Below are 6,843 nucleotides of genomic sequence, written 5' to 3'. Positions count from 1 at the left end.
AACAGTTGCTGCTGCCAAAACTCTGAGCAGGGTCACGTCCCAAGCATGGTGCTTGTGAGGATCAGACCTCGGTGCAGAGGAGAGACTGGGACTCATGAGCTCCAGCTTCTTCTCATGTTTTCACCACCGCTTGCCTTATGACTGACAAGTCGCGCTTGGCTTTTATGTCCTTCCGCTGCCCAGTCCCACGGATGAAGTTGTTTGTCCCACGTGCCTCTTCTGCAGCAGCCTCCGATGACCCGTACGCTCGTACTGTCTCTCAGAGGAATCAGCCAAAGAACAGGACTTGTCAATCTAGAGTTTATACAGTGCTACTAGGTAAGAACATGCAGTTCACAACCACGTTGTTTTTTCCTTGGAAAGCTGATTTTAATTAAGTTTGTTGGTTGGGTTTTTTTTTTTTTTTTTTGCTATAAAGTGGTTTTCTGCTGCTTAGAAACACAGAAGAACAAAAACCAGAGCTACGTCTATGAATTGGGATGATGTAGCCTAAGGAGTTGCTTTCTTGGCTGCTTAACATTTTTGGAAAAGTTAAAAAAATATAAAAGCTTATTTTGTTAGCTTACATTGTGGCAACACACTGCAAGGCTCTAGTCACACAGTAACAGGGAGCACAAAGGAAATACTAGCATTCCTCTCAAGCAGAGCGTATATCCCATCCAACCAGCAGGTAGAACTTCCAATATACATCCACTGTGCTTCTGATAGAGGGCAGCTGACATCAGAACTGCAATGCTGAAACCCTTTGGCCGGCCAGAACTGTGGATGCAAAATGTGACACACTTTCCACTGCTGCAGGGTCAAATACCTGCTCTCAGCAATACCCATTCTCTTAATTCACTCAGCCAGAACTGCAGTACTGCAGCAGGAGAGGCAGAGTTCAGTTCTCACTTTTGCTTTGTCACAAAACAGTACTATTTTGTTAAACTTACTAACATTACACTGTGATGGGTTCAGCCTGAACAATCTGTCTGCAGGCACTACAAATACTTGTTTTATCCACTGCTCTCTTTTTAATCAAGCTCAGATGGAAACCCTCATTGTTCTTCTCTATAATTACTCAGCATTAGGCGATTCCAGGGAAATCTTCGCCCATAAAAGTAGACCAGATGGGGAAGAAAGGAATAAACAGTTTCCAAAGGTAGTGTCTGTTTAGAGAGCTGCTGAAAAAAGGTCAGCTGTTTGAATGGATTAGCATTGTCATTACTTCAAACCCATGGCTCTCTGCAAGCGTTGAGTTGGTCACTGGAAGGAGCTGGGATTGCTCTCAGCCGCAGAGCTGCCTGTGAGCAATGCCCTTTGCGAGGGGCTCCAAGGGCAGCAACGCCGAGCTGTGACGGCCCCTTTCAGGGGGGCAGGCAGGCAGGAGGTCTGCATCACGGTTAAAACTGCCGCCTGGGTTAGAACAGTGCTTATTAGTGAGGAGGGAAGAGTTTGGCTGGGGTTGTTTTATTTTGTTTTGGGTTTGGACATAACTGGCAGTTTAACTGTAAGGCTTTGGTGAAATAAATTCATCAGTGTTTTCCTTAAGGATGCACATGTTATTTATTGTCTTGGGTGTTACAAAGGAAATTATTTCAGTAGGGAGCTGGCCTTTGCATGACGTATGCCTGAAAGGAAACAGCAGCCACAGTGCTCACAACAGTCTTTTCAAAGCCAGCAAGAGGAATGGTCACAGCAGCAGGATTCCCCACAGCTGTTTCATCATGAATTTGTCTTTGGTTTGTTTTTATCTTCCTTTTTTTTCTGAAGTAATTACATATAATTCTGAAAAATAGAAATGAGCTTTACTGAATCCAATGGGGGAAAAAGTCTGCTAACCTCTTTCTCTTGCAAGACAAAGACAAGGAAGATGGAATTTAGGATGTGTAAATACCTCCTAAAAAAAATAGAGATGTGGAGTAAAACAATAAGTGACCAGAATTGGATTTTCACTGACAATTTTTACATTTTCATTGTTGAAAGAAAACAACCACCTTTCCCTCCTGACCTTTTCACATTGTAATGAGCACACTGTCATTTTAAGTCTTCTAAAAAGATTTTTTTTTTTTTTGATAAAAAAAGTTGTATTTAAGACAAATATCCTTCTTTCTCCTGCTTATACATATGAGACTTTAAGGTGGTACCAGTGTCCAGATTCAGCTGGATGGTGCTGAGCACAAGGTAAATGAGCTTTCTGTTCCTGAAGATGTCCCACTCTGTACTCTGAAAATTTTACATTGCCGAAGCCAAAGAGGGTTTTGTGTTGATGGGTGGAATGTAGAATATTCCTTACACACTACAAAATATATGTGAATGATGCTTTCAGTCTATTACCCGTAGACATACTTTCTAGGACTCAAATGTTGTTCTGCTGAGCAGCAGTGCCTCTTTATGGAAAATTATTGAGGCCATGGAAATAGATTTTAAAGTATACATTTTTTGCTCTATGTAGCTAATGAGCAAGGGAAGAAACTCACAGTTTTCTCCTCTTAAATGTTCCTGTCTCTTAGTTGAAACTATTTTCTGCTAATTAATCCTAATTCATACAGTCCTCTATCTTCTTCAAATAATTTTTCCTTTGTCATTTAAAAGTGCATGCAAGGCAGACATAGCTGCAGATGGGCATGCAGATGTACAGATATATCTGAGAGGTTGGCTTTCAACTTGCCTTATCTAGTGATAGACAGTAGATTCGGTAAGGTGAATCATGATATTAATGAGACTTTTAGTAACTGTAAAGCATTTGCTTACTGTTTCACTGCAAGGGAGCAATTTTCTTTCAACTTCATAAATGACTAGAGAAGATAAACCTGCTGCTGAGGTAAAGAAATTGTCACAAAAGCTTGAGAAAATAATAGCAAAGGGAATGCTCCTAAATAGATCTCTAATATTTCACATTGCAACAGCCTTTGGAATAACATAGAGCAATCCATGAAGCCTGGTCATGAGTATAAAGCCATGTGTGTTAGAGAAGTACTCTACTGCTGAGAGTTTAATATTGCTACAGAGAGAATTCTATGGAGTGGAATGATTAGTCCTAAGATTTTCAGAAGTTTTTGTCATGCTTAATACCTTTTGGATATATTCTTACACCTTCTGAAAGACTTACTTAGTACTTCACAAGGGTGGCATAGATCCACTAGTATGGATTCATTTGCCCTGTCACAGCTTGGACAGTGTGCAACAAAAACTCTATCTATATCATCATTACATAGCATTTCCCTCTCACTGTTTACTATCTACCTCAGAGTCAAGAACAGTCAAAAAAATTGTCTGCTTCTAAAAGGATACGTTGAACCAAGGCTTCTTTCTTTCCATCTCTGCACACCGTGTTCTTCTGAAGTAAAAAGAAGGGCAAGGTCTCAGCACCTCAGTGGTGAGTTTTAATGAGTCACATCTTCACAGCTCTCTACTGTTTGGAGAATATGGACAAGAACAACAACGTACCCTGAGGTTTATAAATTTTCAAATGAGAGAAGTATCTATTCTCTTAGGGTTACCTAAAGTTATGTATAGAAAGGGAAGTTTCTGGGCTTGGGAGTTTTTTGGTTTTCCTGAACCAGTTGGTCCTGACCACTTTCTCAACAATAATGTATAGCTTGATAATACGCAAAGTGAACAGCTCACATTTGCTCAGAACATTTGGGGGTTTTCAAGGAAAAAAAACTAAGCAACTCTCTCTCCGCCCCCACAAACACCAAAATGTTCAGTGGCAGCAATTGCCTTGGCTCCCTGGGAAAGACATCATCTCCAGAGCCAGAACAGAAGCTTCAAGGACTGAAAAGTTCCATCCAAGTGCTGTGTGGTCAAGAAAAATGGTAGGAATAAAAAAATATTTTGAAATTTCTGTGGCTGGAGTTCAATGCAGATTTCTTTCTGCCAGAAATACAATCTTGAGTGCTTAAATAATTGGCCTACTCCATCACTTTTACTGGCCTTAACTCCAGGACGAATGTACATGCTGCCAACACAGGTAGATGTAACCACCTTTCTTTTCTGCTGGCTGTTTGTGCTTGCATTGCCATTGTTGGGGGAAACACCCAGGGGAACGAACTGGACAAAGAACGCTCTGTGTTCTGGATAGGACAGTTTTCAGCTCTCCTGATGTAGTTTCAACTCCCTGATGTAGTTTTTTGTTGCCCAACACAAAAAGTGCAATGCTGCCCGAGGGATGGTATGAAAATCATGGAAATGTGATCAAGGAAGATGGGATCATTTTTTTCTCTAAAAAATCATTTCAGATAAAATAGCCTTTGGGACTGCATTCAAGTCCTGAACTGTGTCTAACATAACAGATTGTTTCTTACTCAAATCACAGGTAGCTTTGTAAAAAGATTATAGCCCATTTATTGAAAAAAAAATTACATGATTTTTTCCTTCACCACATAATAACTGTAAAGTGAGAGATCACCAGGAGCCTAGGTTTGCTTAGACTCTGTTCTTTAAGTGTTTCCTCCCAGGTGAGGATGTTCCTGTAGGCGCTTAATTATGACCTCAAAAAAAGAACCAACCCTAAAAAATAAATTCAGGAGAACTGCAGACTTGACAGAAAATCCATAGAATATATTCAGTGCATTTAAATGTTCATGAAAGTTGCCAAGTTGCAGGCTGTGAGAGTGAAACAGGGTTCTTTGATGCATCCTGGACTTCTTTTAGCCATGGCAGGGATTTCGTTGGGACAAGGGACCAATTTCTCCAACTGTCTGAAACAGGAGAGAAAAATAAAGCAGATATTTCCTTAGTAGAATAAAGGCCAGAAGATACAAAAGCAGAGATCTAAATAATTCCTATCTCATTTTTTATGACACATTTGTGAATTATTTACATTGCGCACTTGTAATTAGAGAGCAGAACAGATGGTAGAGGTTCAGGTTAAAAAAATAAAGAAAATATTTCTTTTCAAAAATGGTGGTGCCGAGGATTTATTTACTACATTTGAAAGGTGTTTGTCCCTTCTCTCTGTAACTGAAGCGATGCTCCACTGACATGAAATGGGAATGAAGTGAGGCCTAAGGGCACGCCTGTGCTTGAAACTATGCAGTTTGTGTATCCATGCTTAGTGATTCACAGCACACTGCACATACCCACCATTCTGTTATTTTCTGATGGAAACATGTTCACAATGACAAATGCACTGGTGAAGAAAACTATAACAACTGAACATCAAAGCCATGTTTTGAAAGGAGCAGACAGCATTCTGGTTGGAAATCCCATGGTTCATTGATTCAAAACCCTGCTGTACTCACACTGGGGTTTCTCACATCACATGTTGCAAGGTGAAGGAAATCCAGGAGATTGTGAGGAAAAGGCTGACCACTGGAAATTATACCATTTCCCTGTACAAGCTCTTTGCTTTTGTTAACAAGTGCCATGTTGAAAATGTCGAGGCACGGAAGAAAACCCGCATTGGTAATTGCTAGAAGGTTGCAGAGATGCAGATTATTGCTGACCAGACTACAGTCATTTTACAGTGTCATGTTTATGTTGATAAGTGGGTCTGAGAAAGGAGGAGAAAGACTTAGCAAAGTAAAAATTATCAAAGTCCTTAGGTCATTCTGCAAACATCAAGAGCAGCCTTACAGTCAGGAATGTATCTTTTTCTGAGAGCTGTGCTGTAGTGAAACAAATGCCATTAAGAACAATAATTGAGTAAAATACAACACCTGGTGATATCCATGAAATCGTATTAATTCCATCTCAGTCACAGACTCTGAATGAGTATGTAACCAAGTTTCCAGAGTCATAAGGTTGGTCCTAGTGCCATTGACTGGCATGGTAGCAATATAGTGTGAAGTGACAAAAAAAGATACCCCTTTGCAAATATGTATGAAGCATATAGATTTGCTTTTTGCATTACATATTAATGCGTACACTCAGAAATATCGTCACGTTAGAAATCTTTTCTGATGTTCTTGATTTTGTGTTCATCTTTAAGAAATTAAATGAGCTTAGAGTTCTTCTCTGAAAGTGAGCAGAATTGCTTGCCAAGATCCCAGTTGTCTAGTCACAAAGCAGATTCAAATATTAAGGTGAAAGCAATAATATTTTTAAAGCATATCCTTAGTTTGGGTGGCATTGGTTTCTTTGTTTTTGTTTTGTTTTTTTTTTTTTCCCAAACATTTCACCTCTTATTGTGATGGTGTTCTTCAAGAAACAGGCAATAAAAGTACCTAAGTTCATAGTATGAGCATGTTTTTAATGGCATTTAAAAGAGTCCACCTCCCTCCTCTGTTCACTTTATCACAGGAGTACATTTTACAGATGAATGGATCTGGAATATAGCTCTAGGTCATATTAAATGAGTAGGTTGATGGGCATAACTTATAATTTATCATAAGGTTTTGCCTCTAAAGGAAGATATACAGTTGTTGAACAAAAGGTGTTTGGCTATGAAATGGGCTGCAAGGTCGCTAAACTACTGTTTGCCAAATATGAAATCAAAACAGATTGTTGGTTTCTTTCACTGCAGCGGCCAAGAACTATACACTGTGCAAATCCAGAGTCTGCAGAAATAAATTTCTGACACAAGCCCAAGTCATGTTTCACTTTTGGGCATGAAACTTGTGTGCTGCATGATGTGAGCAGTATCAGTTTTCCTAATCCTCAAATTTGAAAGGAAAGAGAAAAGATAAATTGTATCTTGCAAACTTCAGAATTTTACATAACTAAAGTAGCATCTCTCTCCCAGCCGCATCATAAGTACACAAATATACATACTTGGGTTTGAGATCATGTCTATAATGGGCTTCTTTTACTGATGTGGAAATTGTTCTCTGACCAGACACAGACGTTTAGTTCTGAATCTCAGTGGAGCAGGTACCTGGCTTAATGTCCCCGCCGTCAATTTTTACCAACACCTGG

Source organism: Tyto alba, unplaced genomic scaffold (genome assembly GCF_018691265.1).
Source record: "Tyto alba isolate M040663 unplaced genomic scaffold, T.alba_DEE_v4.0 Super-Scaffold_13, whole genome shotgun sequence".
NCBI lineage: Eukaryota > Metazoa > Chordata > Aves > Strigiformes > Tytonidae > Tyto > Tyto alba.
The sequence above is the reverse complement of the archived record's forward strand: the minus strand, read 5'-3'. Positions refer to the sequence as shown.